The sequence below is a fragment of the Garra rufa genome, chromosome 23 (assembly GCF_049309525.1).
Source record: "Garra rufa chromosome 23, GarRuf1.0, whole genome shotgun sequence".
NCBI lineage: Eukaryota > Metazoa > Chordata > Actinopteri > Cypriniformes > Cyprinidae > Garra > Garra rufa.
Window position 1 is genome coordinate 39,521,591 of NC_133383.1, and position 10,729 is coordinate 39,532,319.

The 10,729-nt window shown below is 45.4% G+C and overlaps 1 pseudogene; it reads left to right on the top strand.

The window, feature by feature from the left end:
- The first annotated feature begins 657 nt into the window (after nt 1-657).
- LOC141299038 (uncharacterized) lies at nt 658-2,581 on the top strand (annotated as a pseudogene).
- Nucleotides 2,582-10,729: the final 8,148 nt, after the last annotated feature.

Sequence of the window (10,729 nt, forward strand, 5' to 3'; positions counted from 1 at the left end):
TAGCTGCAACTGGATAGACTAGACATCTCCTTGGTTTCATATGAATTACTTTATCACAGAATAGTTGTTTTCGATAAAACTTACTTAGTTTAAGGGGTTAGCTCCAACCCTAATCAAACACACCTGAACCAGCTAATCAAGGTCTTAATAGGTATACTTGAAACTTCCAGGCAGCTGTGTTGAGGCAAGTTGGAGCTAAACTCTGCAGGACACCGGCCCTACAGGATCAAGTTTGGTGACCCTTGGTTTAGACCGTCGTGAGACAGGTTAGTTTTACCCTACTGATTGTACCGTCATTGCAATAGTAATCCTGCTCAGTACGAGAGGAACCATGGGTTCAGACATTTGGTGAGTGTGCTTGGCTGAGGAGCCACTGGTGGGAGGCTACCATCTGCGGGATCATGACTGAACGCCTCTAAGTCAGAATCCCGCCTAGAGGTGACGATACCCTAATGCCGGACCCTTCCATCGGCCTGGGATAGCTGGTTGCCTCCGGGCCGGTGCGTATGTCATGTCCCTAAATGTAAGGGACCAAAAGCCCCAGCGGCTGTGGGAACCGCTAAGTGTGATGGATGCACAAGGAGCTTTGCCACTAAGTGAGTGTGTAGTATACATGAGCTGCACGTCCACCCTGAGATTTGGAACCAGAAAAGGATAATGGAGAGCAGGAAAATATGCAGTTCTGCACAGTTGCAGACAGAGGAAGAAACAGGAACTCAAGCGGCCCTGGCAAGCACATGGAGAGAGGTCTCGGGCGAAGAGGTCCCTCCTAAGTGTCCCAGACGCAGCACAGCGAGAGTACGGGAGGGACCGTTGGAGCCCCCAGCAAGTTCGTCAAACCCTCCGGACCAACCCGACTTGCCAGAGGGTGGCCTTTTGGTCGTACTCCAACAGAAAGCCCAACAAATGGTGAACGAGGTGGAGGGGGACAGCACGGAATACCATCGCGTCCTCGCAGCATGGTTGGAAGGCTGCAAACGGCTACCTGCGCTGGTTGAGGCGGCAACGCAAACAATGATAGAATAGATAGAAGTTTCCTTTTAAAGAAGGACCAGGCCCATCTTGCTAAGGTGATATTGGACGGGAAGAACACCGAGCGTTGTCCAATACCCAAGGAAACCATCCATGATTTTTATAAGAGCAAGTGGGAAGTACCATCTCCCTTTACAGGCTGGGTCGATTTATGGCTGTCGAGAGGGCGAACAATACTCATCTCTCTGGGTCCATCTAAACTGACGAGATCAAACATAGCCTCAATCATGCTTCGAACACATCCGCATCGGGCCCAGATAGGATCGAGAAGCAGGACATTCTGAGATGGGACCCCAAATGCGAGACTCTCACACAACTGTTTAACATGTGGTGGTTCACGGGTGTCATCCCTACCCGTCTAAAGAAAAGTCGTACGGTACTAATTTCTAAGACATCGGGCCAGGAAGCGGTGATGGAGATTGGGAACTGGAGACCAATAACCATCGGCTCGATGATCTTAAGACTCTTCACCAGGGTGATCACAAAAAGGCTAACCGAAGCCTGTCCCTTACACCCTAGACAGAGGCGGTTCCGTCCTAGCCCCGGGTGCCAGGAAAATAATGGCCTCATCCAGCACTGCAAAGAAGAGCATCACTTTTTGAAGAAACCTCATCAAAAAGTGACCCTCCTAAATCAATGCGCCATTCCATGGCTATACTACCAAGCTGACCTCTGTGGTGACGGTGAACCATTCGCCTCGCCTGCGCATCAGATTCGTTGGTGAGGAATCTGATGCTAAGTCCCCGTGCAGAATCAAAGTTCAAAAGGGTGTGGATTAAGGCAGGCAGTACGGAAGGAAGGTCTTGGCGACAAGCGAGAGTGACACCGGCTCGATGACCACAAGTTACCCTAGCTCATGTGATTGGAGGTCGGAGGAATTCCTGAGGTGCACAGGGCTGCCAACCCAGGGCGGAGGGATAGGCCGCTTCCAAGGTGCCTGGGAAAGCCAATCGACTTCAAGAACAAGCATTATATCGCTGCCCTTCAGTTGCATGCTGGTGTGTACCCCACCCTGGAATTTTGGTACAGAGGAAGATGCAAAACCACGGCAGCCTGCAGGCAGTGTCCCCACGGGTTAGAATCCACCTCACACATCCTTGGACAGTGCCCGGCAGTTCAAGCGGCCAGAATCAAAAGGCACAACAAATTATGCAACCTACTCGCAGAAGAGGCGAGGGGCCTTGGTTGGACGGTGCACACAGAATGGAGATTCCGGACCCCGCTCGTCCAGGGTTCTCTCGCCTTAGCCTTGGATGTGACAGTCTGCTACGAAATGGCACCAGACACTCTTTCCTGGGCGGGAAAGGAAAAAGTGGACTATTGTGGGCCTCATAAGAATATGATTGCACGGGGCTTGAAAGTACAGGAGGTACAAGTCTACGGATTCCCTCTGGGAGCACGTGGCCTATGGCCTTTAGAAAACTTCACTGTGTTGGCTAAAATGTGACTTAGCAGGGCCAGGGTGAAGACCTTCTCAAGGCTACTGAATCGGAGAACCATTCTCTACTCGGTTGACATCCTAAGGGTGTTTTACTCTGCCCTGCTGTGATGATGGTAAATGATGGTAATGGCAAATAAGCGGAATGAGATGGTTCTTTGGAACCCCATCATTCAGGTGGGGGCCCTGAGTTGATTATGGCTCTTGTCGGGATTCCTGGCCCTCTCCTTCTGGCGGTGGAGGTTGGGGGCCTGGCGGGAATAGGAGTCGGCAAAGGTCTGATCCGGTTAACCCTCTGGGGTCTGAGGGTGTTTTGGGGCCCTGAAGAAGTTTTGACATGCCTTGACATTTGTGCTTTTTTCAGTATCTTAAAAACATAGTAATGGCCTAAATCTAAATGCATTGTAATCAGCACAAATTGGACTACAAAAATATGTAAGCAGCATGAATGTACATTTTTGAGTTTTTGAGAAAATAACATTTATGCGTGCTTAGTGAACAAAAATTTAGTTTAAGTCACTGAAATAAGGCAATGAAACACATACAGAATATTTGTTCACAAGACTTTTGAGAACTGGATGTGGTAGGCTAGAGTTTTTTCTACCAAATGATGTGAAAATTATCTAGTTCACTTGTTTACACAAAACAGTATATTGATTTAAATTTTTGAAGACACTTTTTGTTTAGAATGGCTGTATGCGAGAAGGCGTGAATGACCCTGAATAATGCTGTGATTCACACCTGAGAAGACAAAGACCTGCATAATGAGCCGCATAATGACTTATTCAGTCAGATGACTGAGAGGAACTAATGAAAGAATGAAGGAAAAATGTAAGGACAAAATAAATAAATAAATAAATATATATATATATATATATATATATATATATATATATATATATATATATTGTGGCGGGAGGGGCACACGACAGACACAGTGGGTGTGGCGTCAGGCCTCGGAGAGGCTTTTATTAAACAGAAAGTAAGGGGGAAAAGTGTCCATAAGTCCAAAATAAAAGGGGAATCTGGTGTCCTCGGGTGCTGGGGCAACTATCACGCAAAATAACTTGAGATTCACTTGTGAGTGCAGTTAAACTTTTTATTAGGAACAAAAGTAATAAACAACACAGAAGTTACACCCTCACTTGCGGTCCTAAAAGAATGTTTTAAACAATTCTTAGCATTTATTTTATAAAGTCTATGCATACTTGATGAAGAAACAGAATGGCAATAACTAAGAAAGTATATTCTAATACCATCAACCACAGATAATATTACAATAGACATAACAAAAGTACAATTTCTTTTAAACCCATACAGGAAGATTTACTTACTGTGTTATCCCAGTGTTTCTAAACAAAATATAACTAACATCTGTAAAATACTACATGTGCACTTACTCAGTATAATTGTCCAGCGAACGCAAAACTGAACGACTCTCACGTGACTTTCTTGCGCAAGACGCTGGTGATGAAGCATAGTCCTAAAATAAAATTGAAAGTTATTACCAATGAGCAATTACCAGCTGATAATAAAGGATAAGAAAGGACGCGTGTATATGTCTGTCAATGGGTCACTTCTCTGTGACATTTACAGCTTGTTTTTTTTTTTTTTTTTTTTTTACATATTTACACCTCAGACAATCGCGAATACCAATGACCTGGTATAACACATTCAGAACATTTACACCTGAGCAGATATCCGCGAACAGAAGCTTAGTGTACAATTTCACCATTTAAAAAAAAGTCTTAACATTACAAAATGTAAAATAAAAAATTTATATTTTCGTGATATCGTAGTATACTAATACATTTGTTTATACATAGCATGGTTTACATATGCGCCTTGTTCAAAACTAAAAGTGAAAATAGAGATTTCATATTTGAACCAGTTTTACTCTGAATAGCTGATTTTAGTTTTACAATAGGCTGTTAGAAAAGATCTAGTCGCGTTCTACTTCTGAGGAGAAGGTGAACTCTCCGTCACTGTTCAGAACTCATTCAAACCCGCGGAAAAAGTAAGTAAACTCTATGATGAAGCGTCCATGATTTATGCCAGTTTTTCGGGGGCGGGTACATGATTACCGGGCTTTCCTCAGATAATTTACATATGAACAGCGCGAGGCGGGGACACATTAGATCTAATGAGGTGATACAGGAGAAACCATGCATCTTCTAACTTTCATACAGATTACTTAAAAGAGAATATTTGTTTTTTATTTGAATTGGTTTATGTAAAAGTAAACATTTCAAGCTTTCTATACATATATGTATTATGTCTGTGAGGCACGTAATCACTGAGATTTAGGTTGTTTCATTTCTGTGTCTGTGAAAAGATATGACAGAGACGGTGAAGGCAGAGAGCTTACCCTGTCTGTTTTCTTATTTTTATAAAAGCACACAGTTTTATTGTTATTATGAGAGTATAGAAATAAAAATAGACCCTCTACAGTTTCGAATGATGTATTTGTACGATCAAAACTGACGGAGAATTTTACATTCTTTTCGGCGTTATTAAACAAACGTGCCTCAAAACGCCCCAGGGCGTTCTTCGACCCCAGGGGGTTAAGAAGGTGGCAACACAGAGATGGTTCTCCGGAAATCTATCCTAAATTAAACAGCCTCTGAAGCATATGATTGGAACGCCTCTCGGTTTTTCCAGGATGAACCCCCTCATGAAGGGATATGTCAATGGCATGAAATAGCGCCTCCATTACATTGTTTGTTAATACCCTACCGGGTAAGACGAAGTGGAAGTGCCTTCAATGAGGGCCTCGGTTGATTGTGGGGCAAGTACAATGCAGATGCGTACCCAAATAGGCGGCTTGCTCTAGCCTGGGGCCAGCCTCCACTCCCTCCCGCTGTGCCCTGCGGGGATTAGTTAGGGTCCAGGGGGTGGGGGCCAGCTGCCTACAGGGGTCACACCCCTTGTAGCCGAGATAGTTCTTCGGAATTCCATCATTCAGGAAGGGAACCTGAGTTAGGACCCTTAGGCACTTCGCCGGACGTCGGCCCATTCAAATAAGTTGCCATATGACGCATAGGCTGTGCGATGGATCATATGCCTCAATTTGGATCCATTTTGCCACTTAAGCGGATGGGAAGTTGGCGCTTTTTCCCTAAACAGCGTTTAGGGCACCAAATTGTGCAATAGGCACTTGGTTGACGCCTCCAGGGGCGCCCTTGAGCTGCACTGAGGGCGGGGTCGACGAAGCGCCTACGTCGCGCCACCTAAGTGCCTACTCTTCCTCACGTCCCACGGACGGCCTATTCGTCCACCTAGGGGCCTACTCTTCATCAATTTGTCCGCAGAGTGCCTAAAGCGCCACCTAAGTGACTACTCTTCGCCGTAGTCTTCCTCTCGTCCCACGAGCAGCCTATTCGTCTACCTAAGTGCCTATTCTTCATTAACTCGTCCAAACTGACTACTCTTCACCGTAGTGTTCCTCAAATCCCACGAACAGCCTATTCATCCACCTAAGTGCCTATTTATCACCAATTCGACCCAGGGGCCCCAAACTTTGCATGCTGGTAGCCTAGGGGCCCCACTGCCACATATCAGGAGGACAGGTCTCTAGAGTGCAGGGAAAATTTTAACACCCACCTAGGACCCTGAAACCCGGGATCCTGAACCGGGGGCCCCTGGACTACCACCATGTCAAATTTGGAGCCCCTGCGACTCTTTGGTCCCTACTTTCCAGACATCCATCCTGCAACCTATTTAACGTAGGCTGTTCGTGGACAAGTGGGCCAATTAAGCACGGAAACGGGTCAAAGGGACAAAAGGCTCTAGACACGGCCCCAGGGGCCCCTGACGAGGCACGGATGTCGATTTGGGGCCAATCGGACCTTGTGGTCCACTGTCAACAAACCACCTATGAAAACACATGCAATAAGTTGCACGTGTCCTCGGCCACCGTTCGGCCCCCAGGGGCCCGAGGGGTCCCAAACTTCGGATGCTGGTAGCCTAGGGGCCCCACAAATCAGGAGGACAGGCCCCTAGGGAGCAGGGAAAATTTTGGTATCCACTTAGGCCCCTGACAGCTGGGATCCTGAACCGGGGGCCCTGGACTACCACCGTGTCAAATTTGGAGCCCCTGCAACCTTTTGGCCCCTGGTTTCCAGACCTTTTGTTCCACTGTCCAATGAACCACTTATGAAAACGCATGCAATAAGTTGCACGTGTTCTCGGCCACCGTTCAGCCCCCGGAGGACCGAGGGGGCCCAAACTTCGCATGCTGGTAGCCTAGGGTCCCCATTGACACATATCAGGAGGAGGAGTCTCTGGAGCGCATGTCTCCCCTTGTCAAAATCTCTCAAAAAGCCTCTTGCACTCATAGACAGAAAGACCCTCTCAAATGGGCAAATTGAAAATTAGGGTTAGGGCTATGAAAAACACTCTGGACCCACCTAGATCCCTGAAACTCGGTATCCTGAACCGGGGGCCCCTGGACTACCACCAAGTCAAATTTTGAGCCTCTGCGACCTTTTGGCCCCTGCTTTCTAGACGTCCGTCCTGCAACCTATTTAACATAGGCTGTTCGTGGACAAGTGGGCCAATTAAGCACAGAAACAAGTCAAAGGGACACAAAGCTCTAGACACGGCCCCAGGGGCCCCTGACGAGGCACGGATGTCGATTTGGGGCCAATCGGACCTTGTGGTCCACTGTCAACGAACCACCTATGAAAACACATGCAATAAGTTGTACTTGTCCTCGGCCACCAGGGGCCCGAGGGGTCCCAAACTTCAGATGCTGGTAGCGTAGGGGCCCCACTGACACACATCAGGAGGACAGGCCCCTAGGGAGCAGTGAAAATTTTGGCATCCACCTAGGCCCCTGACACCCGGGATCCTGAACCGGGGGCCCCTGGACTACCACCATGTCAAATTTGGAGCCCCTGCGACCCTTTGGTCCCTACTTTCCAGACCCTTTGCTCCACTGTCCAATGAACCACCTATGAAAACGCATGAAAAAGGTTGCACGTGTCCTCAGTATCCCAGCTGTAGCTTAATAAGTTACTCACTGGCCTTCAGCAGATATGCTGGAATCCCCAATTCGTTACAGGGATTCACCGGCTAAAAATGTCTAAGTCAGAAAACAGCATCCCGCCTGTAACTTATTTGATAGGACCCCTATAGGCTTCCCCATGGACGGTTGAATTTTATGCAAATTATGCATAATTAATGCCTGTAATGTACATCAGTGTGTGGGGTTGTGTCCCCTGAGTGGTGTACAGTAGGTTTCACCTCATAAATGTCATGTATCTGGTCTATCCTGTCTTCATGTACTCTTGCACCACACTTCATGGACTTCATTCCCCACAAGCCACTGCTCTAATCACTGCATTCACCTGCTCTCACTTTACTGATTACTGCTCACAGCTGCACCTCATCACACTGTCTGCATTTAAGCCACTCACACACACAGCCACATTGCGAAGTCTTACCGTTCCCTATGGTCGTAATTCCAAGCGTTTTCCCTTGTGTTGGTTTCCCTGTGTATGACTCTGGACTGTGTACCCCGTTGACGATTCCTGCTACCTGCCATTGCGACCATTGCCTGTGTATCGAACTGTTTCCTGGATTTCCTACGTTGTTCCTGTTTTCCGGTGATTATTCCTGCCTGTTGACTATTCTCAATAAATGCTCAAATAAAAGCACTGTAGATATGAAATATGACCCATTAATGTACTGTCCGGGGGAAGCCTATAGGCTATAGATTAATCTATATATATATATATATATATATATATATATATACACACACAAACTAAAAGGTGGGGTTTACACAACTGTATTATAATTGGCCAGACTGACCAATGATGACAACACGTCTCAGCCAGTCACAGTGATCATTCTATTTTTGAAAGTTGTGCTTTCAACCAATAGGTACTGTCGAAAATCCAAGGTGGTTTCATTCATATGCTAATTCGATTTCGCACCTTGTACATTTAGGTAAACAGCTAAAATAAGGAAAATCCACGTTTGTACAAACTACTTTTATATACAGTTTGGTCTATAAAATTAGGCCATAGGCACATTTTGATATTTTAGCTGTTTACCAAAATGTTTTCTAGTTATAGTTAGACTTAGGCTTAAAGTACACCCTTACAGCTTTATTTACAGGATTAAGATATTTATTTATTTATTTAAGGATTAAGATATCAGGATTAAATGATATGTGTTTTAAAAAAACAGTTTAACATGAAAAATACAATTTTATTACATGTCGCGGCGTTATGTGTAGTTGGGATACGGTGTAAGACAAAGAAACAGGTAAGCCAACTCTAGATCAGTGAGTCTCCCAAGCCACCCCCTTCCCCCGGTTTGCATTGTATAGCTCCAGTAATCATTTACATATAAAAGCTACACCCAGGCCAAGGTGACATGAATCGGGAGATTGGGCTTCCACATCAATTTTTGGCAGTTCCCGATAATTATCTGTGCTAACTCCACATTCCTGTGAACAGCCGTTAACCTGAAACTTCTGCGACAATTTACAGTGTCGTTAACTGACGAAAACCCCCTTTTTCATGCAGTGCAATTCGTTACAGGGATTCGCCCGCTGAAAATGTCTAAGTCAGAAAACAGCATCCCGCCTGTAACTTACTTGACAGGACCCCTATAGGCTTCCCCCTGGACGGTTGAATTTTATGCAAATTATGCATAATAAATGGCTGTATTGTACATCAGTGTGTGGGGTTGTGTCCCCTGAGTGGTGTACAGTAGGTTTCACCTCGTAAAAGCATTGTACTTATGAAATATGACCCATTAATGTACTGTCCGGGGGAAGCCTATAGGCGCTCTGTCAAATAAGTTGCAGCAGGGCTCCAAACTTAGAATGGCTATAACTCGGGGGCCGAAGTAAAGTCCCGAGGGGCCCTCTCCAACGCGCCCTAGCCCGTGCTTCTAGCGCCCCCACAGGCCGATATACTGGGGCCAACAGGAAAGGGTGCACTTCAGAAGGAAGGGTCCCAGAGGCTCAGGACTTTGGGGTCTGAGAGTAACTAATAAGTTACTCACTGGCCTTCAGCAGATATGCTGAAATCCCCCGCTGAAAATGTCTAAGTCGAAAACAGCATCCCACCTGTAACTTATTCGACAGGACCCCTATAGGCTTCCCCCTGGACGGCTAAATTTTATGCAAATAATAGATATGCTGAAATCCCCAATTCGTTACAGGGATTCACCGGCTGAAAATGTCTAAGTCGAAAACAGCATCCCACCTGTAACTTATTTGACAGGACCCCATATAGGCTTCCCCCTGGACGGTTGGGCCCCTTATTGTCAAAATCACTATTGTATTGTCAATATCAAAATAGTTTTCAGATGGACAAATCATCCATAACTTTAGGGTGGTCCCGGCTGGGTTAGAACCCATGCTCTCCGGAGCAAAGGGCCCAAAACCAAAAAAAAAGGTCCACACTGACCACTACTCCACAGAACTTGGGTAAATTTTGACTAAATGTCCACTTTGGACAACATTTGTGAGTATTGTCCACAGACAGACAATGCTTTATATACTTTGTATCCATCTATGTTGTAGGCACAGAGAACATCTTGAATGATGAAGTACATAAGCAACCTATTGGACAGGGGCAGATATGGTGTCAAGATGTTCTGTGTGGTTACGGCATAGATGGAGATCTAAATTCACATGTTCTGTGGAGTAGTGGTCACTGTTATGCTCTTTATATTGGTTTGGGCCCTTTGATCATGAGAACATAGGTTCTAACCCAGCCGGGAGCACGTTATGGATGATTTCTTCATCTGGTCTCCATCTATACTGTAAGCACACAGTACATACGGGAAGATACAAAACGAGAAGTGAAGACCATAATGATATATACAATGTTTATTAAAAAAAAAAAAAAAACTCACTCATCCTTTCCTTGTCGTCTGCGAAATACTGGAGAGAAATAAAAATCAAACAAAAAATTAACAAAACAATGGCAACTAGAGAGTTTGACAGGCTATATCATTTATAATATAATAAAATACTATACTATTCTATTATATATTATTATAATATTTCCAATACTTCATCAAACTCCTGCGGAGGAGGAAGAACTGGCAAAGGGGGTGGTGGAGGAGGTGGGGGTGGAAGAGGAAGAGGAGGAGGAAGAGGATCTCCATCCTCAGAAGAAGAGGAGTGCTCACTGTCCTGCAAAATAACATCATTCAAAAGCTGTCCAACTGGACATCATACAATAATCTCTGTCTAAAAAACAGATGCACTTTTTATTGACAAGTGTACTC